We start from the raw sequence: 15,580 nt of genomic DNA on the forward strand, positions 1-15,580 counted from the left end.
CAACTTTCTTGAGAGGACGGCTTTCTTCTTAGACTTCACAGAAATGTCTCTGGGGACTCATAAAGAAGACACTGATAAATAGCATACTTAAGACGATCTTTTCAATAATAAATAGAATCATTTCTTATGACTGTTCCTCCTTGCCTGCCTCAACAAGGGCACAATGCCAGGTACAGTTTAGTAAGAGCAATTGCGCATGGGGCCAAAGCAATTTCATCAAAGTATGAAACTGTCTAGTAGACTGGCAATATTAGAAAAAAAATGGTGAGTAGATGGAATGTATATCCTTTGGGCAATGCTCTCCCAATATTATATTTTGAGATAAAAAGTATGATAAGATTTGGACAGCTTAAAAGGAAGGGCAAGCCAGCAATAAAATATAGAGTGTATGGGGACATAGGTTCTAACCGCTCATGCTGCTGATGTGACTGTGGTGTTGTTCTTTCCTTGTTGGTGATGTTGTGGAATCTGACAGCTTGAAGTGCAAGAATAAAGTATTTGTTCCCAGACTTGAAAGTATTTTATATACATGCAGGCACTTCTGACTTTGTTTAGACTTAATTTCCGTCTTTTTAGCTCAGCTCTGTATAGTATCCACTGGAGAACTGTTCCATTTCAAGCCAACTTGGAGGCAGCCCAGCTGATTAAATGTGCATTTGGTTATTGTTCCTGTTGTTGCTGCTGACTTGCATGCTAAGCCCAAACTCTAATTCTCAGGATTTTTTTGCTCCTGTAAACCCCACAAATGAAAAGGTACCAAAGAGCATTTTTGAAATGACTTTCAGAGTCCTTCTAAATCCTTTGTATTTGTTTTTCTAAATAAAGTTTTCTAAAACTTGAACCAAGCATAGAAAATGATCAAATTCTCCGAGAAACGTGGGGGCGGGGAGAGAATGAAATGCTATATTCCACCACTGTTTACATAAATTAAAAGTTGTCAGGTAGGGGCTGGAGTGATAGTACAGTGGGTAGGGCATTTGCCTTGCATGCATCTGACCCGGGTTCGATCCCCAGCATCCCATATGGTCCCCCAAGCACTGCCAGGAGTAATTTCTGAATGCAGAGCCAGGAGTAACCCCTGAGCATCACTGGGTGTTACCCAAAAAAAAAAAGTCGTAGGGTGGAGGTGCCTTGATTTCCAGAATTGTATGTCCTTCTAAGAGAATTAAACAGATCAAAAATGGCTGATTTTACCAAATGGTTTATCTCAAGAGCAGAACTACCTTTTTTGCCACCCTTTCATCCCAATCCTTCAATCCAATGGTCCAAAACATGGAAATGGAACCTATAAGAAAATCAAGAGCTGAAACTATCAAGAATACCATGCTACTTCTTTTTTTGGCATATAAACAAATTGATCAAATACATCCCTGGTGTCTTGAAATTTTCCTTTCTCTGAAAAAGTTTAATAAGCAATTCTTTAGTGCCCTATGCTCTTTTCAATTTCTACTGTCTCAAAAGAGAGCTATCTTTCCTTTCCAAAATAATAAATAAATAAGAATTTCTTGATGATTTACTTGGGGTGAATCTAATTTGAATTTGACAACTTTGAATTGAATGTACACTATAGTACAGGAAAGAAGGGGGATGATGGGGTGCGGGGGGTGGGAGGGATACTGGGATCCGTGGTGGTGGGAAATGGGCACTGGTGGAGGGATGGTATTCGAAATAAATTTTTTTAAAATGTTTTTAAAAAAATAATAGAACTTTTAACAATAGGTTGCATGGGGGCAGGTATTCTTACTGAGCCTTTGAAATAAAATCATGCTATGTAGAAGTTCTGTTTAGTTTCTAGAAATTAGGAATCTTACCTCATTCAATTTGCAATTTACATAGCACAAGTTTCAGAAGCTCATGGTTCATAACTTATTCTTGCTTATGCCATTCTTTGCTGCTGGATGCCATTCTTGCTTATGCCATTCTTTGCCATTCTATGCCATTTTTGTGCCTATTTTCTCTTTAATAAATAATGATATCATAGAGATTAGCTCATCAATCAGTCAAAGAGAGAAAATTAACTGTGTTGATTCATGTAAAATCCAAACAATGTCTTGGACAAATCCAATCATTTCTTAAGGCTGTACTTTCCTATTTGATACAGTACTTTATAAAATGTATATTCATTTGACACTGGATATATTGTTAAAGCACATTTTCTGAATTCTAATTCTAACCATACAATTCTCATATCTGATGACAAGTTCTTATTATACCTACAAATGCATTATTTTAAAAGTTATGAAAAACAAGAGTCCTGGTTTAATGATATCAAATCTATATTATGTCCAGGACCTGATATAATCCTTAGATCCCAAAGCATCAAGTACCCCCACAGGTATTCCTTTAAAAAGAGATTTTAAATAAATGAAAATACTTTTCAATAATCTTAAAATTAATCATAAAACCCCCTTCCATTGGCCTCTAACTCTCTAAGACTATGTCCGGCTAACCAGAAAAAATAAAGCAAAAATCAGAAGTACCCCAAGTAGAAAATAATAGGAAAAGAAGGGACTCTCCTGATCACTTTTGCTGTTGAGTTGTTAGACATTGATCCTGAAATTTTGCTATGTCTCTGCCCTCTCCACTCAAAGGGGAAAAGAAAAAGTTACCACAGGTTGAAAATTGTTTCTGGCATTAATCCTTCTAGCTCAGATCAGGAATTTGGATATCAGTAATCTCTTCAGGAATAGCCATCATTATTCATTTACGTTCCCTGATGGAAATGCAAAGGGATAGGGAGTTTTTTGGCCACTTTCAAAGGAACTCACAGAAGAAATCATGAATCAAGAATGCGTAGCTATGCATAGTAAAATCCCAATCAGCAGCTAGATTAGGAAGTAGAAGCAAGGCCTCTTTTTCTCAGCATATTTATTCCCTCGGGGGTTTTGCCAGAAGGCAGACTCCTGAGCTATCAAACTCAGAATTTTCCTCAATTCCTTCTTTTTCCAGTTTGCTTCTTGCGGTTAACCCCATTACTAACTTATAGCGATAAACACCTGGAGTCTATCAAAAACAAAGAGAGGCTTATTCAGTGGGTGCAGCCCTGCCTGGTGAACACCCTGAACAGAAACAAACTACATAATATAAGACTTGAGGAGGAATATGTTTTTTATGATGTGCCAGCATAAGGGGGATCAAAGGCTAAAACCAAATAAATAGCAACTGGGCAACCAGCAGAGGAAACATATTTAGACTTTAAAATAATCAAAAACAAACCCCAAGAACACTAAGAACCCTCCACATTCAACTGTGATATTTTCCCTCTTTTTCTCCATGGCTTAAACCTGTCATATGTTTCTGAAGCTGATGCGGAATCCTTTTCACTGAGGTTGTAACAATAACTAAAAAGGCTGAACATGAAGAGCCATACCCACCCCCCATCCCCCACTGCAGCCTCTTCATGCCAGCCCTCTCCTCTCTCTATTGGCCTATTATTGAATTTACCTTGGCCACATTATGGAATTTGCCGGCTGACATTAAGCCATTTATTGAGCTTGACTCCTCCTTATCTAAAACATCTCTAGGCAAACTGAAACAATCTGTCTGCCATCCACTGATTGGCAGGGCAAATTTTTCCAGGTGGTACAACTCCCAATTCAAATGATGTGCCAACGTTGTTTTAGTCTGAGAGAGCCAAAGAAGACCCAAGAAACCAATGTCCACTGCCATGTTTAGTAGCAACATATTTACATAAACAATTTTGAAAGATTAGTTATATTGAAAAAAAAAAAGTTGAGGATAAGGAGACCCTGAGCCAAGAGAAGGAGGTAGATATGAGAACAGAGAATTGACAGGCTCAACCCTAAGGGCAAAAAGCTACATCTGTATTTGATTTGTCAGGGATTTACATTAGTGAAACTTTAACTCTGCAGATGATACATAAGATTACACTTACAGAACAAGCTTATGCAAATACAGCTTAAACACCATGGTATGTGGCCTAGACAGTGAATTTGGCAGATTTCATTGAGTCTGGTGGCTGGATCTAATAAATTCATTTACATGAAGGATTAGAACATCTGGAAAAGTAGCGGTGGTGGTTTATTGAAACATAAATAACATTAATTGAAAGGTTACAGGTATGCAAAACATTTGCAGGCAGTGCAAACTGCTGTAAAGTCTCGTCCCTGTTTATTAAAGCAAAGGAGAAAATAACTTACTAACATAAACAACAAAAAAAAGGTCGTTTCCTGATATCTAATTTAAATGTCACTTTAGATAGTAAGAATGGGAGAGGCAGTCCATTTCATCTTGCCTTTGTAGTGAACCCTCTTTTTCCAAACCTGCACTGTACTGCCCTTTTGATACACATCTCAGGCACTAATTAGTGGCAGCAAGGTAGTGACATAATTAAATTTATTTTCAGTTACAAATCCCCAAACTGTCATGCCATTTTGCAGACAGAAAAGCATGGTTGATGTCTCCAGTTATTTCTTCAGCAGGTTTATTTTTATTTTAGGGCTGTAACATATACTGGCTGGTAATGTGAATTGCCGGTTAATATCTTGTGGAGTTGGTTACCATAAGCATAATAACAAATTACCCAGAGGAAAATGAGCAAAGATTGATATCATATGATTTAAAAGCTGAGAGGAAAGCTCAGGTGGTTTACAATCATTCGAGTACCTCGAGATTAATTTATAAGTTGGTAACCCATTCAAGCTCTCCTTCATCATTTATCCTCAAATAAAGAGATGACTTAAGCTGCTCAGTCACCCAAAATGCCTCCTGCACAGAGCAAGCCATTCCCTTGAAAAGGATTGTTTTCATTATAAGTCATTATCAAAATGCTGACTTTGAGAAGTCATGTAAATGAGGAAGCAGGAAATGGGGTACTCTCAGGTATGAAGACTGCGTGGAGCCCACTTCAGAAACTCTGTGTGGATTTGACATGAAATAATCAAGTAAAAAGACGTTTGACCAAAATTGAAAGCGGACCCTTGGCAATTTCTTCAATGAAATATTAGATTTAATGGAGTGATTGATATACTTTGGAGAATAACAAGGTTTCCCCAGAAAGCCTAATATCCTGAAGGCTCTTGCTTCATATAAACACAAAAAAGTAAAAAACATAAATTTTGTTTATAAAGCAGTCGATAGAATCAGAAAAAAGGAAAAAATCTTTACTGACCACTCATAGCATAACCTCACCATTATAAATTTAATTTATAGAATAATAAAAAACTAATAGTGCTCTTAATAATATTTCTGTCAGAATTAAAACAAAAAGAACCTGAAAATAAAATTGGTGGGTCAATATAGTAGTACACCAAGTCACCAAAGACTTTTCTTTAATAGTTAAATATAAAAGACAGAACTCATCAGAAGAAAAATAAATTAAGTCCTATTTATCAACTTTATGATGCTGAAAAACAGAAAATGTGATTACTTCAAAATAATTGTTTTGCAGAGAACTGTTTTAATCACACAGTGATAGGAGATGAAACATTCATCGTTAAATTATCTTTATCGAGGTAGTAGCTATTCTCATGTCGTGGAACAGCTGGCCAACAGCAATGATCAGATACCTGAAACCCACAGTGATACATATCCTGATATTGTCTGGTCTAAAATTTTAGGCTAAGTGAACATTACACACAGTGCTTCGAAGAGAAGATATGGTCTACTGACAAAAATAAATAAAAGCTTCTTGATACTGATGAGGCTTCCGTGGATGGCCCAACTGGTGTTGCAATCAGCATGAGCAATAAGGAGCCTAACTAAATTCTCAGGATTATTTTAAAAGGCTGTTTCCTCAAAATCTTTCAGAACAAAAGCAAAAATTAGAGTTCAGACTCCAAATATTCACTTTATACTCATCAGTGTTTTTTTGCTTAGTTTTGACCACCGCGAAGGCAAAGTGCAATCAGAAATACTCATTGATTTCCATTAACCAATGAAGTTCAAGAAATTGAAGGGGGACTAAGAAGAGGCAGACGGGGTAGGGGTTAGGAATCTTAGTCACATCAGTGGTATAGAGGTGAAGTACTGTGTCGGTAGAGCTGTAGAGGTGAGGTGTTGCTGGAACAGAGTCACAACACTGAAAACATCAGACCCAAACTATAATAACTCAACTTAAAAAAATGCCTGCCAGGGCAGATCAACTTGGTGTGATCGTACAGTGGATAAGGTGCTTCCTTGCATGGAGCTGACCGGGGTTCAATCCCAGGTATCACATATGGTCCCCTGGACTCACCTGGAGTGACCTTGAGCACAGAGTCAGGAGTAATCCCTGAGTACTGCTAGGTTTGTCTCTGCTCCCCCAACCTCCCTCAAAAACGTTCCTGTCAGTGAGGCAGCCAGGGAGTTGTGAGAGAACCAGAAGACATTGGTGGAGAGAAGTTGATACTGCAAGTGGGACTGGTGTTAGGACACTGTATGCCTGAAACTTATAATAAACAACTTTGCAAACCATGGTGCCTTAATAAAAAATAAAATTAATTTTTTTAAATAATTCTAAAATTTAAAAAAAAAGAAAAAGAGTGTCCCTCAGGCACAAGGGATTTTATCAAGAAAAACTACAGTTGATGACTAATACTACACTGAGTACTTTCCACAGATCAAATATGCAATTTTTTCCAATGACAAGTCATGTGTATTTGTAAGTTCAGCTTTAGTAATACTATCTACTTCATCTAATAAATAAGATTATGAACTTCATCTATGTGATAGAGAGGTTTAGATTTTAGAAAATGTATGAAGTACCTCAGGACTTATTTCAAGTGCAGCACGTTTAAAAGATGTTATGATTTAATAATAATGATGTATTAATATAAAAATGGTGGTGCAAAGGCAAATTTGTTGCACAGGCTTGAAATGGGTTGGAAACTTTACCACTGATTAGTTTGGATACTTGGCCAGTTATTTATTGTATCTGTTTTCCCCAGCTAAGCTACTTGGAGAAGGGGCTGGAGAAATAGCAATGGGAATAAGGTCTTGCATGGTTAACTTGGTTTAACCCCAGGCATTTCATATGGTTCCCAAATACCCACAGGAATGATCCCTGAGCACACTAAGAGAAGTAAGCCCTGAGCACAGTTGACTGTAGCCTAAGAAAACCGAAGAAATCAAAATAAAATATGGGGATAATAGTACTTATTTGAAGATACTAATGTAAATATAAAGTAATATAGAATATACATAAATTTAATGCTACTAAATCTATATATAATATAGATTTCTATATTAAAGTATATAATATCTTTGAATTGTGCCTAACACATACAGAAGTTTTAATATCTGCTTCTAGTACTATTCTAAAGCCTGAGTACAGAGCAAAATATAGCATATTTTAGATACCATTATTAATATCTTCTATTATTATTTCTTGAATGGGCTGAGAATAACAATACGTTGCAGAGAATAATTCATCAATGAAATCTCACTTAATCCTAAGGCAAGTATTAACCAGAGATCTTTTGGCAGATTACTAAAATGTGAAAAGGAAATAAGCACTTCTAAAAATAAATCTTGATGTGATTTATTGGTTAATTTATGTGACACACAACACAATGAGAAAAGTCTTAAACAAGAAAGTCCCAAACTATGGTGCCTTCAGACTTCTAGATACCCCAAATTGCTGCTGTGCCTTTGGCCAGACACCAACAACTTGGGCCAATTTTACCAAGAAAATAAGTAGCCTAAAGTTAGGTATATGGGAGACACACCCACAAACCACCTCCGGCTCAGCTATATAATTGGGGGCAATTCCTCTCTGGTTCTGATCATGCTTAATGGCCATGATCCCAGAGACTCAGAAACAAATACATGAACCCAGCGGCTTTTGGAAGAAATGCATCTGGTCCCCGCAGTAGGTTACCGGTGCTGGGCCACCCCACAGTGGAAATGATACTGTCCTTCTACCTGCTCCCTCTTGGCAGCTTGGTGGCCGCCATCCTCCAGAGGCCACTGGACACTCAGGTTTGGGCCTGCAGTGACAAGATACGCAGGACCTCACAGGATGGGGGTGGAACTGGCCCTTTTCTCCTTGCCCCAACAAGACCCCGGTTGCTGCTCACGAATTGCCTCTCTGGTTCCTGATCAAGCTGCTTAATGGCCATGATCCAAGAGACTCAGGAACAATTCTCGTAACCCAACAGGTTTTGGCAGAAATCCCCCCAAATTTAATTATTAAAATTTTGAAATTCCAAAATCACGTGTTCACTACTGCAGCCGCGCGACATCATATGTTATTCATAACCAGCAATAGAAAACAAATTGTCTACTGTTGCCTTTTCAGCTGATCTGAGTGTTGGGGTAAAATCCCAAGTAATAATGGTGGATCTAGTGTCAAAATATTGAATGTAATCAAAGAGAGAGTAATGTGGAAATCATCTGCCCCACAGGTAGGGGGAGGGTGTGGGATGGGGGTATACTGGAGGTTTGGTGGTGGAGAATGTGCACTGGTGAAGGTTTGGGTGTTTCATTGTATGACCAAGACTTAAACTCAAAACCTTTGTAACTGCTCTCACAGTGATTCAATAAATAAAATTATAAAAAATGAAGAAAAAAAAGTAAGGTGGAGTTGATGCCCAATTCAATCAGCCTAATCAGTGGCTGAATAAATAACAATACTCCTACATTAAAATTTAAAAAGAAGTTCTCAAACTTATTTGGTCTACATACCCCCTTTCAGGAAAAAAAAATTTCCTATCATGCACCTTCTTTAAGCAAACAAACAGAAAGTGTTTCCGTTTCAGAGTTTCACTCAAGGCTACTACCTAATCTCTGGATCTTCCAGCAAAGGCTCTGGGGATGGAGTCAGGAGTGGGTGTTAGCCCTTAGACTACAAACATTGGTCACAAGAATTCAAAAATCAACAAGGGGAAAAATATTTTGTCAAGAAAAAGAAATAGAATGAATAAAGGGGGTTACTGCCTTGCACATGGCTGACCTGAGTTCAATCCCAGCATCCCACTGATCCCAGAACCAGATAGGAGTAATACTGAGCACAGAACCAATAGTAATCCCTGAGCTCAGTTGAATGTGAACAAAAAAAAAAGAATAAAGTTGCATTAATACCATGGATTTTTTGAGAAGAAAACATTATTATAGTGGAAGCAAACATAAACAAATGGGACTTCATTAAATTAAAAAGCTTCTGCATCTCAAAGGAAATGAAACCAAGAACACAAAAACAATCCAGACTGGGAGAAATTAGTGCTCTTCACTCATCCCATAAATACCTTAAAATTCAAAGGTATATAAAGCACTAGTAGAACTTTACAAAAAAAAAAAAGCGCATTCACTGCCATCAAAAAACAGAGAAGAGAGGAACAGAAACTTCCTCAAAGAAGAAATCCAAATGGCCAAGAGGCACATAAAAATGCACTGCATCGCTAATCTTTAAGGAATTTAAATCAAACAGCAGTGATATGGCAACTCATACCAAGACCAGCAATCATTAAAAAAAAAAAACTACCACTGCTGGCATAAATGGCGGGGGTAGGGGTGGGAAAGAACCTTCATTCACTGCTGGTGGAAATGTAGATCTTTTTGGATAACAATGTGGACATTCCTCAAAAAACAGGAATTGAACTTCCTTATGACCAAGCAATTTCCCTCCTGTAAATATACCCTAATAGTCCCAAAACATAATGCAGAAAAGATATATTAACTCCTATGTTCAATGCAGCACTATTCACATTAGCCAAAATGGGTTAAAAAAAAAAAAAAACACCAAGAACAGTGGTTTAAGGAGCTATGGAACATCTACACGATGGATTACTACATACTACACAGCTATTAGAAAAAACAATGAAGACATGAAACTTTGCTTATACATGGATGTGACATGAAGAGTATCATGCTGAGTAAAATGAGTCAGAGGGAGAGACATGGAATGATCACATTCATTTACAGGATATAAAGAAACATGATAGCAGAATAATATCCATAGACAACAGAAACTAAGAACAGAGGCACTAGTCCTTAGTAGAAAGCTTGCCACAATGAGGCAAGGGCTGTTAGGTCAGAGAAGAAACCTTTACTACAATGATAGTGGGAAGTGATCACACTGACAAGAACTATTGCTGAAAGGAGATAAGATGACATGCATGATACTCTTTCAGTAACTGTTTCAAACCACAGTCCCTAAAAGGAAAAAGAAAAGTGTCTGCCATAGAGGCAGGCTGTGGGGGACCCTAGAGAAACTAGGGCCATTGGTGGAGGGAAGTGGACACTGCTGAAAGGATGGGTGCTCAAATATTGGACAACTGAAAGTCAATTGTGAACAATTTTGGAACCTTGTATCTTACAATGATACAATATTTTTAAATTACATAACCAGTAAAAAGATGTTACTTCCTTAGAGCCAATTTGCTGGGAAATAAAGTTCTGAAAAATACTGTTCTACTCCCAAATTAATCCAGGTATACAGACTCTATTTAAAGCTTTGTTGTAAACTCATAAAAATAAAATACAAAAATAGTTTTGCCTCAGTTTAAAAAGTTTAAAAAAGCAAAAAAAAAAGACAAGAGAAAAAAATCTCACCCATCTTATTGCTCCCATTAAGTTAAATCATTAAACCTCTCTTTCTCTCCTATTTTTCTCTCTCCCTCTCTATTTCTGTAACACATACACACACACATACAGGCACATATACACACAAAGTATGCCACGAATTTTTCACAACCCTGGGCATTTGTGCATATTATTTCCTCTCTCCAGCTAGCAGGCTCCCACTCATCCATCAAGATTCAGCTCAAATGTCACCTGCTCCATGAAGCTTTCTGCAACTTTCCAAGGTCAAGTTTAGTCTTCTCTACTGTCTTCCCACAACATTTTATACTTCTTGTAAAATATAATTTTATTTAAATTCTCTATGACTGGGCTTTTGGGCTCTCAGCACATTCACAGGAGGTTCTTAATAAATGTCTACTGAACAACTAAATCTCTAGTTGTCTACAATGGCAGTTTCATCAGAAGTTGGTAACAAAGTAAATGCATCAATTCATCATTTACAATATTTCTTTAAAAAACAACTAAATGAGGGGCTGGAACAATAGCACAGTGGGTAAGACGTTTGCCTTACAAGCGGCCAACCAGCATCCCCTATGGTCCCCTGAGCATGGCCAGGAGTAATTCCTGAATGCAGAGCCAGGAGTAAACCCTGTGCATCACCAGATGTGACCCAAAAAGAAAAAAAGAACAACTAAATGAAAATTTATTCAGCAGAAAAGGCTTCCCAGAAGTCATGATCGGCCAAAAAAAAAAAAATGTGATTTTTAAATGAGCTAGAGCGGTCTCAGAAAAAAATTATATATGTGATGATTTGGAATATACATTGATTATATTCATTATATATATTCCAAGTCATTATTTTCTTATGCTTCTAATATTCAGCACATATTGTCTGGATGAAAATCTTCACCTTGCGAGGTAAATCTAAGTTTTTTATTATCAGGTACAAATCGAGCAGTATACCAACTACCCTTTCACCAGTCATTTACTTAGCCCTTTAACTTTTTCACAAAATGTGCACACTGTTGACATTTCCATAATCCTCATTTGACTTCAGAATTTTCTCTCACTACTGCATTCATGGACAAAGTTAAATTCAGTGACTATTTGGTATTACTACTCAACTAAATGGAAATAAAGGAGAGAGGAGTCAGTCCCTGAAGGCCTAGCTGACAGGGAACCTTCCCATGAGACAACAGAGACACTGGGAGGGCCTTACATTCCAGATTTCAGCTGCAGTTCTCCATTCTTGCATTGCGATTTCACTTCCATTGAAATTTCACATGTCACAGTCACGGTCACGGTCCTCCCGTTGTTGATCGATTTGCTCAAGCGGGCCCAGTAATGTCTCCATCGTGAGACTTGTTGTTACTGTGTTTGGCATATCGAATACGTCACGGGGAGCTTGCCAGGCTTTGCCATATGGGTGAGATACACTCGGTAGCTTGCTGGGCTCTCCGAGAGGGGCAGAGGAATAGAACTCAGGTCGGCCATGTTGGCAGTGTGCAAGGCAAATGCCCCACCCACTGTGCTATCACTCCAGCCCATAATATAATATAATAATATAATAGGGCTGGAGTGATAGCACAGTGGGTAGGGCGTTTGCCTTACATGCAGCCAACATGGGCGACCGGAGTTCGATTCCTCCGCCCCTCTTGGAGAGCCCAGCAAGCTACCGAGAGTATCTAGCCTGCCCGGCAGAGCCTGGCAAGCTTCCCATGCCATTCAATATGCCAAACACAGTAACAAGTCTCACGATGGAGACGTTACTGGGCCCACTCGAGCAAATCGATGAACAATGGGAGGACCGTGAAATTTCACATGAATAATTTCATAAATTATTCTAGTGATTTCTTTGACTCTTCTAACTTCTGCTTGCTTGAGTATCGTCTATTTGAGTCTGTGTACAATATGGACTCATAGGTGAGGTCTCCCATAAGTAGAGCTGCTTATGACTCAAAGTTTAAATATTCATAACAGTTATACAAGTTATTTTCATAAGCCTGTTCTAAGGGATGACAAAGGCTACTAGGTCAGTTTGAGAACAGGGCCTCAGTAGCTAAGCCAAAAAAAAAAGAAAAAAACATGGAATGTGAGGTAAAGGATCACACTTCAATTGAGATCAATCTGGTAGAAGGGGGCAATGGGGGGATTGGTGTAAAAAAATGTATTGCTACATGTTGTTCTCATACAATCTCACAGAAGCTGACGAATTCTGCACTTTATACAGTTGGGTCTTGTTCTAAGTTAGCAAAAAAAATAGTTTCTTTGGGGAAAACACAACCTCTTTGAAACCTGAACATAGACTGGTGAGATGTGAGAGAAAACTCCTGAAATCTCACTGATGACACCATCAATCAAGAAAACAGCAAAGTCCATGAGTCAAAACTTTCCAGAAGGATTCCATGAAGTGTCATCAGGTCAATGGCATAAAAGCATCTACCATTGGTACTGACTGACAATGAGGCCAGGGAAAATCTGTGGCAAAGACTTATTTGTTCATAAAATAATAATAATTGCTATTCATCTATGCAAATCAAATATTGTTTGAGATTTCTGAATTCAGGGGAAAACAGGAAAATGTCATTTCATCACTTTTATTCTCCATGTAAGCTAAAGTCTTAGAGCCCAAAATATTAAAGTTCACATGCTTGCATTTGGAAAGTAAAAGAAGACTTATTTGTTCAGAACTGTATGGTATCAGCAAGTTCTCAGAGAGAAACAGTTTACTATAAGAAAATTAAAATGCAAATCAAATAAAAGGATTGGTTTCATTGTTTTAATCTAAAAATGTTTAAATCATACAAAAATTGTCGGAGGAGTCACCTATCATGCATGTACTTTTGATCTAGCTTAGCTAATTCTCAACTCATTGTAAATCTGCTAAGCATTTTAAAGCAATAGCAAGGCATCCCATAATTTCATTCCTAAATAATTTACAGCAGGGTTTCTCAAACTTTTTCTAAGCACAGCGCCTTAAAACCTTGTTTGCTTCCAGTACTTCCTTCCCTCTATCCTGCTTGTGACCCCCTAGACTCACGTCATAGCCTCCAATTCACTCAGTTTTCACCTATGGATACTTTGAAATATGCTAGGGACCCGAAGGAGCCATATGACTCCCAACTGTGAGAAATACCACTATAGAGTGTGTCACTAAACGATGCCAATTCTTATTTAAAGATGACAATATTATTTTCTCATGTAAAATAAATTGACAATAGTTCCTTAATTATTACCAATTATCCTATCACTATTTAGATTTCCCATGTCTCAAAAAATATATTTTGTTGAATTTCAGTTTATTAGAGGATCATCAGAGAGCATCAAGTTTTGTTTGTTGTTAAGTAACATAAAAATTCTATATATTCTACCTCTCATTTTAATATTTTCCTTGTCTTTTGCTAAGTGAAGTAGCCTCATAATTTCTCCTGTAGAGTTTTTCACATTTTGGATATCACTGACTATAAAATTGTGGTTTGATTATTAAGTTCTTCTGTCCTCTGGTATTCTGTATTGCGTAGATTGTGTCTAATCCTGGCATGTCCTAATTTTAATTTTACTTTTTTCTTACTAACTACTGATGCTTTTCTCTATGTGTGGGTTATGAAACAGTTGATATTTGTTCAACGAGAAAGCAAGGCCCAGTGCAGGCTTGGTTGTATTGCCAATTCTTTCTTGTGCAAAAGAATGCGTTGTTGCAGTAATACAGATTTAGACCTCCTACTAAATAAATGAGACTTTTCCTCCACTGCCTTCCACCAAAAAAAAGGAAATAAACATATAATAACCATGGGCTTATAAGTTTACTCTTCTATAAGTTACTGTTTTGTTTCAAATTCCAGAAACTCTATTTCAAATAACATAACTCATTTTTTTCATAAACTAAGTCTCCCTCAGTTTCTTTATAAAACATAATTAGATAATTTTAATCAATTATTGGAAGTCATGACACAATTATTGCATGTACAATGCTTTAATTAGTACCTGGGACACATAGCATTTACTATGATTGAAATAGCCATGGAAGTATTTAGATTTAATAAACTGTCTTTAATCTCTTTTGACAATATATACTACTTGCACTATTGCAAAGTTCATGAGGAAAAATCTCACTCCTTACTGCACAAAACATGAGCCCTGTACAGACCTTTCTAAACTATTACAAAAATACCTAGACACTGACCCAACTTGAGCCGTAAGTTGACTAAGAATTGTTTAAGAGTCTCAGCCCTAACACTCCAACCACTCTTCCCATTGAGCTACTAAAAATTCTGTGTAGGCAACAATAAACTGAGGCACTACTCTGGGACATCCTCAGGAAAGGAGAAACTACAGGAGAGACTAATAGTCAAGATAAGAATATAAAAATATGATCAAGAGTCCAAGGCTTCTCTCCTGTAACAACACTCAGACTAACTTTTATGTATTCGGAGAACACATAAATTCAGGCCAGGAGAAATTGCATACAAGTCTTTTCCCTTCAGGAAAGACCCCCATCTCTTCTTACTCCCATGCATTTCTGTATGTAAATACTGTCACTGTCACTGTCCTCTCGTTGTTCATCGATTTGCTCGAGCAGGCCCAGTAAGTCTCCATTGGAGACTTTGTCGTTACTGTGTTTGGCATATCAAATACGTCACGGGTAGATTGCCAGGCTTTGCCGTGTGGGCGACATACTCTCGGTAGCTTGCCAGGCTCTCTGAGAGGGGAGGAGGAGTCAAACTCTGGTTAGCCATGTTGGCTGCGTGCAAGGCAAACGCCCTACCGCTGTGCTATCTCTCCAGCGCAATCGGTTAGCGCACAGTATGTAAATACATTGAAATAAAAACATTTTACTTCATTTGCACACACATGCACGCGGACAAACAGACACAGATGCAGACACAGACACAGACACAGATAAACAGACAAACACACACACACACACACACACACACACACATTTCCTCTGGGTTAAAGAATTTTTAAGATGTGTGGACTTGGGTATCTGGAAAAGTAGAAGCTACATCACCACATGGAAGAGATTCATCTCACAGATTAGTCATTACCCATTCCTCAAGACCTTCTTTGAGTGATCAGATAGTCATGATTACCATAGAAGAATATCAGGAGTATTCCA

Source organism: Sorex fumeus, unplaced genomic scaffold (genome assembly GCF_029834395.1).
Source record: "Sorex fumeus unplaced genomic scaffold, SorFum_2.1 ptg000061l, whole genome shotgun sequence".
Taxonomy (NCBI): domain Eukaryota; kingdom Metazoa; phylum Chordata; class Mammalia; order Eulipotyphla; family Soricidae; genus Sorex; species Sorex fumeus.